We start from the raw sequence: 12,088 nt of genomic DNA, 5'->3' as shown, positions 1-12,088 counted from the left end.
GGTAAATATGCTTTTTTAAACTTAGGAAAGAAACAAAAGTTAGGATGAGGATTAAATACAAATTCAGGATGAAGACAACCGTCTGTAGCTTTGGCTCGACTGCCCCTTTCTTTTGAGTGGCCCCTCAATGTTTTGGAAACAGGTGGAGGACTTTGTCTTCATTAGAATGGGCCCCCCTGCGATGCTGAGGCAGTTTGGACTCCACTCTTAGAAGGCCTACTAGAGTGATAGTGATTTCACTGATCCTAGACCCGTAGTGGACTCTGTGCATTAGCATCCCATGGGCGAACTGTTGTTATGTCAAAAAGATTTAGGTTAGCCAATCCAACCAAAAAATGTATTAATCTGTCACCTAAATGTTACATCAGTGTTAGTAGATCTCTGTCCTAGGGTAAATATGCTTTTTTAAATTTAGGAAACAAACAAAAGTTAGGATGAGGATTAAATAAAAAATCTGAATTATTACAAACGCCTGCAGCTTCGGTTCGACTGCCCCTTACATTTGAGTGGCCCCTCAATGTTTTGGAAACGGGTGGAGGACTTTGAATTCATTAGAATGGGCCCCCTGCGATGCTGAGGCAGTTTGGACTCCACTCTTAGAAGGCCTAGAATGATGATGATTTCACTGATCCTAGACTCGGGGTAAACTCTGTGCATTAGCATCCCATGGGCGAACTGTTGTTATGTCAAAAAGATTTAGGGAGGCCAATCCAAACAAAAAATGTATTAATCTGTCACCTAAATGTTACATCAGTATTAGTAGAACTCTGTACTAGGGTAAATATGCTTTTTTAAACTTAGGAAAGAAACAAAAGTTAGGATGAGGATTAAATAAAAATTCAGGATGAAGACAACCGTCTGCAGCTTCGGCTCGACTGCCCCTTTCTTTTGAGTGGCCCCTCAATGTTTTGGAAATGGGTGGAACACTTTGTCTTCATTAGAATGGGCCCCCCTGCGATGCTGAGGCAGTTTGGACTCCACTCTTAAAAGGCCTAGAGTGATAGTGATTTGACTGATCCTAGACCCGTAGTGGACTCTGTGCATTAGCATCCCATGAGCGAACTGTTGTTATGTCAAAAAGATTTAGGTTAGCCAATCCAACCAAAAAATTTATTAATCTGTCACCTAAATGTTACATCAGTGTTAGTAGATCTCTGTCCTAGAGTAGATATGCTTTTTTAAACTTAGGAAACAAACAAAAGTTAGGATGAGGATTAAATAAAAAATCAGAATTATTACAAACGTCTGCAGCTTCGGTTCGACTGCCCCTTACATTTGAGTGGCCCCTCAATGTTTTGGAAACGGGTGGAGGACTTTGTCTTCATTAGAATGGGCCCCCTGCGATGCTGAGGCAGTTTGGACTCCACTCTTAGAAGGCCTAGAGTGATGATGATTTCACTGATCCTAGACACGGGGTAAACTCTGTGCATTAGCATCCCATGGGCGAACTGTTGTTATGTCAAAAAGATTTAGGGAGGCCAATCCAAACAAAAAATTGATTAATCTGTCAACTAAATGTTACATCAGTATTAGTAGAACTCTGTACTAGGGTAAATATGCTTTTTTAAACTTAGGAAAGAAACAAAAGTTAGGATGAGGATTAAATACAAATTCAGGATGAAGACAACCGTCTGCAGCTTCGGCTCGACTGCCCCTTTCTTTTGAGTGGCCCCTCAATGTTTTGGAAACGGGTGGAGGACATTGTCTTCATTAGAATGGGCCCCCCTGCGATGCTGAGGCAGTTTGGACTCCACTCTTAGAAGGCCTAGAGTGATAGTGATTTCACTGATCCTAGACCCGTAGTGGACTCTGTGCATTAGCATCCCATGGGCGAACTGTTGTTATGTCAAAAAGATTTAGGTTAGCCAATCCAACCAAAAAATGTATTAATCTGTCACCTAAATGTTACATCAGTGTTAGTAGATCTCTGTCCTAGTGTAAATATGCTTTTTTAAATTTAGGAAACAAACAAAAGTTAGGATGAGGATTAAATAAAAAATCCGAATTATTTCAAACGCCTGCCGCTTCGGTTCGACTGCCCCTTACATTTGAGTGGCCCCTCAATGTTTTGGAAACGGGTGGAGGACTTTGTCTTCATTAGAATGGGCCCCCTGCGATGCTGAGGCAGTTTGGACTCCACTCTTAGAAGGCCTAGAGTGATGATGATTTCACTGATCCTAGACACGGGGTAAACTCTGTGCATTAGCATCCCATGGGCGAACTGTTGTTATGTCAAAAAGATTTAGGGAGGCCAATCCAAACAAAAAATTGATTAATCTGTCAACTAAATGTTACATCAGTATTAGTAGAACTCTGTACTAGGGTAAATATGCTTTTTTAAACTTAGGAAAGAAACAAAAGTTAGGATGAAGATTAAATACAAATTCAGGATGAAGACAACCGTCTGCAGCTTCGGCTCGACTGCCCCTTTCTTTTGAGTGGCCCCTCAATGTTTAAGAAACGGGTGGAGGACTTTGTCTTCATTAGAATGGGCCCCCCTGCGATGCTGAGGCAGTTTGGACTCCACTCTTAGAAGGCCTAGAGTGATAGTGATTTCACTGATCCTAGACCCGTAGTGGACTCTGTGCATTAGCATCCCATGGGCAAACTGTTGTTATGTCAAAAAGATTTAGGTTAGCCAATCCAGCCAAAAAATGTATTAATCTGTCACCTAAATGTTACATCAGTGTTAGTAGATCTCTGTCCTAGGGTAAATATGCTTTTTTAAATTTAGGAAACAAACAAAAGTTAGGATGAGGATTAAATAAAAAATCTGAATTATTACAAACGCCTGCAGCTTCGGTTCGACTGCCCCTTACATTTGAGTGGCTCCTCAATGTTTTGGAAACGGGTGGAGGACTTTGTCTTCATTAGAATGGGCCCCCTGCGATGCTGAGGCAGTTTGGACTCCACTCTTAGAAGGCCTAGAGTGATGATGATTTCACTGATCCTAGACACGTGGTAAACTCTGTGCATTAGCATCCCATGGGCGAACTGTTGTTATGTCAAAAAGATTTAGGGAGGCCAATCCAAACAAAAAATTGATTAATCTGTCAACTAAATGTTACATCAGTATTAGTAGAACTCTGTACTAGGGTAAATATGCTTTTTTAAACTTAGGAAAGAAACAAAAGTTAGGATGAAGATTAAATACAAATTCAGGATGAAGACAACCGTCTGCAGCTTCGGCTCGACTGCCCCTTTCTTTTGAGTGGCCCCTCAATGTTTTGGAAACGGGTGGAGGACTTTGTCTTCATTAGAATGGGCCCCCCTGCGATGCTGAGGCAGTTTGGACTCCACTCTTAGAAGGCCTAGAGTGATAGTGATTTCACTGATCCTAGACCCGTAGTGGACTCTGTGCATTAGCTTCCCATGGGCGAACTGTTGTTATGTCAAAAAGATTTAGGTTAGCCAATCCAACCAAAAAATGTATTAATCTGTCACCTAAATGTTACATCAGTGTTAGTAGATCTCTGTCCTAGGGTAAATATGCTTTTTTAAATTTAGGAAACAAACAAAAGTTAGGATGAGGATTAAATAAAAAATCAGAATTATTACAAACGCCTGCAGCTTCGGTTCGACTGCCCCTTACATTTGAGTGGCCCCTCAATGTTTTGGAAACGGGTGGAGGACTTTGTCTTCATTAGAATGGGCCCCCTGCGATGCTGAGGCAGTTTGGACTCCACTCTTAGAAGGCCTAGAGTGATGATGATTTCACTGATCCTAGACACGGGGTAAAGTCTGTGCATTAGCATCCCATGGGCGAACTGTTGTTATGTCAAAAAGATTTAGGGAGGCCAATCCAAACAAAAAATTGATTAATCTGTCAACTAAATGTTACATCAGTATTAGTAGAACTCTGTACTAGGGTAAATATGCTTTTTTAAACTTAGGAAAGAAACAAAAGTTAGGATGAGGATTAAATAAAAATTCAGGATGAAGACAACCGTCTGCAGCTTCGGCTCGACTGCCCCTTTCTTTTGAGTGGCCCCTCAATGTTTTGGAAACTGGTGGAGGACATTGTCTTCATTAGAATGGGCCCCCCTGCGATGCTGAGGCAGTTTGGACTCCACTCTTAGAAGGCCTAGAGTGATAGTGATTTCACTGATCCTAGACCCGTAGTGGACTCTGTGCATTAGCATCCCATGGGCGAACTGTTGTTATGTCAAAAAGATTTAGGTTAGCCAATCCAACCAAAAAATTTATTAATCTGTCACCTAAATGTTACATCAGTGTTAGTAGATCTCTGTCCTAGGGTAAATATGCTTTTTTAAATTTAGGAAACAAACAAAAGTTAGGATGAGGATTAAATAAAAAATCTGAATTATTACAAACGCCTGCAGCTTCGGTTCGACTGCCCCTTACATTTGAGTGGCCCCTCAATGTTTTGGAAACGGGTGGAGGACTTTGTCTTCATTAGAATGGGCCCCCTGCGATGCTGAGGCAGTTTGGACTCCACTCTTAGAAGGCCTAGAGTGATGATGATTTCACTGATCCTAGACACGGGGTAAACTCTGTGCATTAGCATCCCATGGGCGAACTGTTGTTATGTCAAAAAGATTTAGGGAGGCCAATCCAAACAAAAAATTGATTAATCTGTCAACTAAATGTTACATCAGTATTAGTAGAACTCTGTACTAGGGTAAATATGCTTTTTTAAACTTAGGAAAGAAACAAAAGTTAGGATGAAGATTAAATACAAATTCAGGATGAAGACAACCGTCTGCAGCTTCGGCTCGACTGCCCCTTTCTTTTGAGTGGCCCCTCAATGTTTAAGAAACGGGTGGAGGACTTTGTCTTCATTAGAATGGGCCCCCCTGCGATGCTGAGGCAGTTTGGACTCCACTCTTAGAAGGCCTAGAGTGATAGTGATTTCACTGATCCTAGACCCGTAGTGGACTCTGTGCATTAGCATCCCATGGGCAAACTGTTGTTATGTCAAAAAGATTTAGGTTAGCCAATCCAACCAAAAAATGTATTAATCTGTCACCTAAATGTTACATCAGTGTTAGTAGATCTCTGTCCTAGGGTAAATATGCTTTTTTAAATTTAGGAAACAAACAAAAGTTAGGATGAGGATTAAATAAAAAATCAGAATTATTACAAACGTCTGCAGCTTCGGTTCGACTGCCCCTTATATTTGAGTGGCCCCTCAATGTTTTGGAAACGGGTGGAGGACTTTGTCTTCATTAGAATGGGCCCCCTGCGATGCTGAGGCAGTTTGGACTCCACTCTTAGAAGGCCTAGAGTGATAGTGATTTCACTGATCCTAGACCCGTAGTGGACTCTGTGCATTAGCATCCCATGGGCAAACTGTTGTTATGTCAAAAAGATTTAGGTTAGCCAATCCAACCAAAAAATGTATTAATCTGTCACCTAAATGTTACATCAGTGTTAGTAGATCTCTGTCCTAGGGTAAATATGCTTTTTTAAACTTAGGAAACAAACAAAAGTTAGGATGAGGATTAAATAAAAAATCTGAATTATTACAAAAGTCTGCAGCTTCGGTTCGACTGCCCCTTACATTTGAGTGGCCCCTCAATGTTTTGGAAACGGGTGGAGGACTTTGTCTTCATTAGAATGGGCCCCCGACGATGCTGAGGCAGTTTGGACTCTACTCTTAGAAGGCCTAGAGTGATGATGATTTCACTGATCCTGGACCCGGGGTAAACTCTGTGCATTAGCATCCCATGGGCGACCTGTTGTTATGTCAAAAAGATTTAGGGAGGCCAATCCAAACAAAAAATTGATTAATCTGTCAACTAAATGTTACATCAGTATTAGTAGAACTCTGTACTAGGGTAAATATGCTTTTTTAAACTTAGGAAAGAAACAAAAGTTAGGATGAGGATTAAATACAAATTCAGGATGAAGACAACCGTCTGCAGCTTCGGCTCGACTGCCCCTTTCTTTTGAGTGGCCCCTCAATGTTTTGGAAACTGGTGGAGGACATTGTCTTCATTAGAATGGGCCCCCCTGCGATGCTGAGGCAGTTTGGACTCCACTCTTAGAAGGCCTAGAGTGATAGTGATTTCACTGATCCTAGACCCGTAGTGGACTCTGTGCATTAGCATCCCATGGGCGAACTGTTGTTATGTCAAAAAGATTTAGGTTAGCCAATCCAACCAAAAAATGTATTAATCTGTCACCTAAATGTTACATCAGTGTTAGTAGATCTCTGTCCTAGGGTAAATATGCTTTTTTAAATTTAGGAAAAACAAAAGTTAGGATGAGGATTAAATAAAAAATCTGAATTATTACAAACGCCTGCAGCTTCGGTTCGACTGCCCCTTACATTTGAGTGGCCCCTCAATGTTTTGGAAACGGGTGGAGGACTTTGTCTTCATTAGAATGGGCCCCCTGCGATGCTGAGGCAGTTTGGACTCCACTCTTAGAAGGCCTAGAGTGATGATGATTTCACTGATCCTGGACCCGGGGTAAACTCTGTGCATTAGCATCCCATGGGCGACCTGTTGTTATGTCAAAAAGATTTAGGGAGGCCAATCCAAACAAAAAATTGATTAATCTGTCAACTAAATGTTACATCAGTATTAGTAGAACTCTGTACTAGGGTAAATATGCTTTTTTAAACTTAGGAAAGAAACAAAAGTTAGGATGAGGATTAAATACAAATTCAGGATGAAGACAACCGTCTGCAGCTTCGGCTCGACTGCCCCTTTCTTTTGAGTGGCCCCTCAATGTTTTGGAAACGGGTGGAGGACATTGTCTTCATTAGAATGGGCCCCCCTGCGATGCTGAGGCAGTTTGGACTCCACTCTTAGAAGGCCTAGAGTGATAGTGATTTCACTGATCCTAGACCCGTAGTGGACTCTGTGCATTAGCATCCCATGGGCGAACTGTTGTTATGTCAAAAAGATTTAGGTTAGCCAATCCAACCAAAAAATGTATTAATCTGTCACCTAAATGTTACATCAGTGTTAGTAGATCTCTGTCCTAGGGTAAATATGCTTTTTTAAATTTAGGAAACAAACAAAAGTTAGGATGAGGATTAAATAAAAAATCTGAATTATTACAAACGCCTGCAGCTTCGGTTCGACTGCCCCTTACATTTGAGTGGCCCCTCAATGTTTTGAAAACGGGTGGAGGACTTTGTCTTCATTAGAATGGGCCCCCTGCGATGCTGAGGCAGTTTGGACTCCACTCTTAGAAGGGTTAGAGTGATGATGATTTCACTGATCCTAGACACGGGGTAAACTCTGTGCATTAGCATCCCATGGGCGAACTGTTGTTATGTCAAAAAGATTTAGGGAGGCCAATCCAAACAAAAAATTTATTAATCTGTCAACTAAATGTTACATCAGTATTAGTAGAACTCTGTACTAGGGTAAATATGCTTTTTTAAACTTAGGAAAGAAACAAAAGTTAGGATGAGGATTAAATAAAAATTCAGGATGAAGACAACCGTCTGCAGCTTCGGCTCGACTGCCCCTTTCTTTTGAGTGGCCCCTCAAAGTTTTGGAAACGGGTGGAGGACTTTGTCTTCATTAGAATGGGCCCCCTGCGATACTGAGGCAGTTTGGACTCCACTCTTGGAAGGCCTAGAGTGATAGTGATTTCACTGATCCTAGACCCGTAGTGGACTCTGTGCATTAGCATGCCATGGGCGAACTGTTGTTATGTCAAAAAGATTTAGGTTAGCCAATCCAACCAAAAAATGTATTAATCTGTCACCTAAATGTTACATCAGTGTTAGTAGATCTCTGTCCTAGGGTAAATATGCTTTTTTAAATTTAGGAAACAAACAAAAGTTAGGATGAGGATTAAATAAAAAATCTGAATTATTACAAACGCCTGCAGCTTCGGTTCGACTGCCCCTTACATTTTAGTGGCCCCTCAATGTTTTGGAAATGGGTGGAGGACTTTGTCTTCATTAGAATGGGCCCCCTGCGATGCTGAGGCAGTTTGGACTCCACTCTTAGAAGGCCTAGAGTGATGATGATTTCACTGATCCTGGACCTGGGGTAAACTCTGTGCATTAGCATCCCATGGGCGAACTGTTGTTATGTCAAAAAGATTTAGGGAGGCCAATGCAAACAAAAAATTGATTAATCTGTCACCTAAATGTTACATCAGTATTAGTAGAACTCTGTACTAGGGTAAATATGCTTTTTTAAACTTAGGAAAGAAACAAAAGTTAGGATGAGGATTAAATAAAAATTCAGGATGAAGACAACCGTCTGCAGCTTCGGCTCGACTGCCCCTTTCTTTTGAGTGGCCCCTCAATGTTTTGGAAACGGGTGGAGGACATTGTCTTCATTAGAATGGGCCCCCCTGCGATGCTGAGGCAGTTTGGACTCCACTCTTAGAAGGCCTAGAGTGATAGTGATTTCACTGATCCTAGACCCGTAGTGGACTCTGTGCATTAGCATCCCATGGGCGAACTGTTGTTATGTCAAAAATATTTAGGTTAGCCAATCCAACCAAAAAATGTATTAATCTGTCACCTAAATGTTACATCAGTGTTAGTAGATCTCTGTCCTAGGGTAAATATGCTTTTTCAAATTTAGGAAACAAACAAAAGTTAGGATGAGGATTAAATAAAAAATCTGAATTATTACAAACGCCTGCAGCTTCAGTTCGACTGCCCCTTACATTTGAGTGGCCCCTCAATGTTTTGAAAACGGGTGGAGGACTTTGTCTTCATTAGAATGGGCCCCCTGCGATGCTGAGGCAGTTTGGACTCCACTCTTAGAAGGGCTAGAGTGATGATGATTTCACTGATCCTAGACACGGGGTAAACTCTGTGCATTAGCATCCCATGGGCGAACTGTTGTTATGTCAAAAAGATTTAGGGAGGCCAATCCAAACAAAAAATTGATTAATCTGTCAACTAAATGTTACATCAGTATTAGTAGAACTCTGTACTAGGGTAAATATGCTTTTTTAAACTTAGGAAAGAAACAAAAGTTAGGATGAGGATTAAATACAAATTCAGGATGAAGACAACCGTCTGCAGCTTCGGCTCGACTGCCCCTTTCTTTTGAGTGGCCCCTCAATGTTTTGGAAACGGGTGGAGGACATTGTCTTCATTAGAATGGGCCCCCCTGCGATGCTGAGGCAGTTTGGACTCCACTCTTAGAAGGCCTAGAGTGATAGTGATTTCACTGATCCTAGACCCGTAGTGGACTCTGTGCATTAGCATCCCATGGGCGAACTGTTGTTATGTCAAAAAGATTTAGGTTAGCCAATCCAACCAAAAAATTTATTAATCTGTCACCTAAATGTTACATCAGTGTTAGTAGATCTCTGTCCTAGGGTAAATATGCTTTTTTAAATTTAGGAAACAAACAAAAGTTAGGATGAGGATTAAATAAAAAATCTGAATTATTACAAACGCCTGCAGCTTCGGTTCGACTGCCCCTTACATTTGAGTGGCCCCTCAATGTTTTGGAAACGGGTGGAGGACTTTGTCTTCATTAGAATGGGCCCCCTGCGATGCTGAGGCAGTTTGGACTCCACTCTTAGAAGGCCTAGAGTATTGATGATTTCACTGATCCTGGACCCGGGGTAAAATCTGTGCATTAGCATCCCATGGGCGACCTGTTGTTATGTCAAAAAGATTTAGGGAGGCCAATCCAAACAAAAAATTGATTAATCTGTCACCTAAATGTTACATCAGTATTAATAGAACTCTGTACTAGGGTAAATATGTTTTTTTAAACTTAGAAAAGAAACAAAAGTTAGGATGAGGATTAAATAAAAATTCAGGATGAAGACAACCGTCTGCAGCTTCGGCTCGACTGCCCCTTTCTTTTGAGTGGCCCCGCAATGTTTTGGAAACGGGTGGAGGACTTTGTCTACATTAGAATGGGCCCCCCTGTGATGCTGAGGCAGTTTGGACTCCACTCTTAGAAGGCCTAGAGTGATAGTGATTTCACTGATCCTAGACCCGTAGTGGACTCTGTGCATTAGCATCCCATGGGCGAACTGTTTTTATGTCAAAAAGATTTAGGTTAGCCAATCCAACCAAAAAATGTATTAATCTGTCACCTAAATGTTACATCAGTGTTAGTAGATCTCTGTCCTAGGGTAAATATGCTTTTTTAAACTTAGGAAACAAACAAAAGTTAGGATGAGGATTAAATAAAAAATCAGAATTATTACAATAGTCTGCAGCTTCGGTTCGACTGCCCCTTACATTTGAGTGGCCCCTCAATGTTTTGGAAACGGGTGGAGGACTTTGTCTTCATTAGAATGGGCCCCCTGGGATGCTGAGGCAGTTTGGACTCCACTCTTAGAAGGGCTAGAATGATGATGATTTCACTGATCCTGGACCCGGGGTAAACTCTGTGCATTAGCATCCCATGGGCGACCTGTTGTTATGTCAAAAAGATTTAGGGAGGCCAATGCAAACAAAAAATTGATTAATCTGTCACCTAAATGTTACATCAGTATTAGTAGAACTCTGTACTAGGGTAAATATGCTTTTTTAAACTTAGGAAAGAAACAAAAGTTAGGATGAGGATTAAATAAAAATTCAGGATGAAGACAACCGTCTGCAGCTTCGGCTCGACTGCCCCTTTCTTTTGAGTGGCCCCTCAATGTTTTGGAAACGGGTGGAGGACATTGTCTTCATTAGAATGGGCCCCCCTGCGATGCTGAGGCAGTTTGGACTCCACTCTTAGAAGGCCTAGAGTGATAGTGATTTCACTGATCCTAGACCCGTAGTGGACTCTGTGCATTAGCATCCCATGGGCGAACTGTTGTTATGTCAAAAAGATTTAGGTTAGCCAATCCAACCAAAAAATGTATTAATCTGTCACCTAAATGTTACATCAGTGTTAGTAGATCTCTGTCCTAGAGTAAATATGCTTTTTTAAATTTAGGAAACAAACAAAAGTTAGGATGAGGATTAAATAAAAAATCTGAATTATTACAAACGCCTGCAGCTTCGATTCGACTGCCCCTTACATTTGAGTGGCCCCTCAATGTTTTGGAAACGGGTGGAGGACTTTGTCTTCATTAGAATGGGCCCCCTGCGATGCTGAGGCAGTTTGGACTCCACTCTTAGAAGGCCTAGAGTATTGATGATTTCACTGATCCTGGACCCGGGGTAAACTCTGTGCATTAGCATCCCATGGGCGACCTGTTGTTATGTCAAAAAGATTTAGGGAGGCCAATCCAAACAAAAAATTGATTAATCTGTCACCTAAATGTTACATCAGTATTAGTAGAACTCTGTACTAGGGTAAATATGTTTTTTTAAACTTAGAAAAGAAACAAAAGTTAGGATGAGGATTAAATAAAAAATCTGAATTATTACAAACGCCTGCAGCTTCGATTCGACTGCCCCTTACATTTGAGTGGCCCCTCAATGTTTTGGAGACGGGTGGAGGACTTTGTCTTCATTAGAATGGGCCCCCCTGCGATGCTGAGGCAGTTTGGACTCCACTCTTAGAAGGCCTAGAGTGATGATGATTTCACTGATCCTGGACCCGGGGTAAACTCTGTGCATTAGCATCCCATGGGCGAACTGTTGTTATGTCAAAAAAATTTAGGGAGGCCAATCCAAACAAAAAATTGATTAATCTGTCACCTAAATGTTACATCAGTATTAGTAGAACTCTGTACTAGGGTAAATATGCTTTTTTAAACTTAGGAAAGAAACAAAAGTTAGGATGAGGATTAAATAAAAATTCAGGATGAAGACAACCGTCTGCAGCTTCGGCTCGACTGCCCCTTTCTTTTGAGTGGCCCCTCAAAGTTTTGGAAACGGGTGGAGGACTTTGTCTTCATTAGAATGGGCCCCCTGCGATACTGAGGCAGTTTGGACTCCACTCTTGGAAGGCCTAGAGTGATAGTGATTTCACTGATCCTAGACCCGTAGTGGACTCTGTGCATTAGCATGCCATGGGCGAACTGTTGTTATGTCAAAAAGATTTAGGTTAGCCAATCCAACCAAAAAATGTATTAATCTGTCACCTAAATGTTACATCAGTGTTAGTAGATCTCTGTCCTAGGGTAAATATGCTTTTTTAAATTTAGGAAACAAACAAAAGTTAGGATGAGGATTAAATAAAAAATCTGAATTATTACAAACGCCTGCAGCTTCGGTTCGACTGCCCCT

This window comes from Rhinoderma darwinii, unplaced genomic scaffold (assembly GCF_050947455.1).
Source record: "Rhinoderma darwinii isolate aRhiDar2 unplaced genomic scaffold, aRhiDar2.hap1 Scaffold_106, whole genome shotgun sequence".
In the NCBI taxonomy this organism is placed as follows: Eukaryota; Metazoa; Chordata; class Amphibia; order Anura; family Rhinodermatidae; genus Rhinoderma; species Rhinoderma darwinii.
This window is presented reverse-complemented; position numbering follows the sequence as displayed.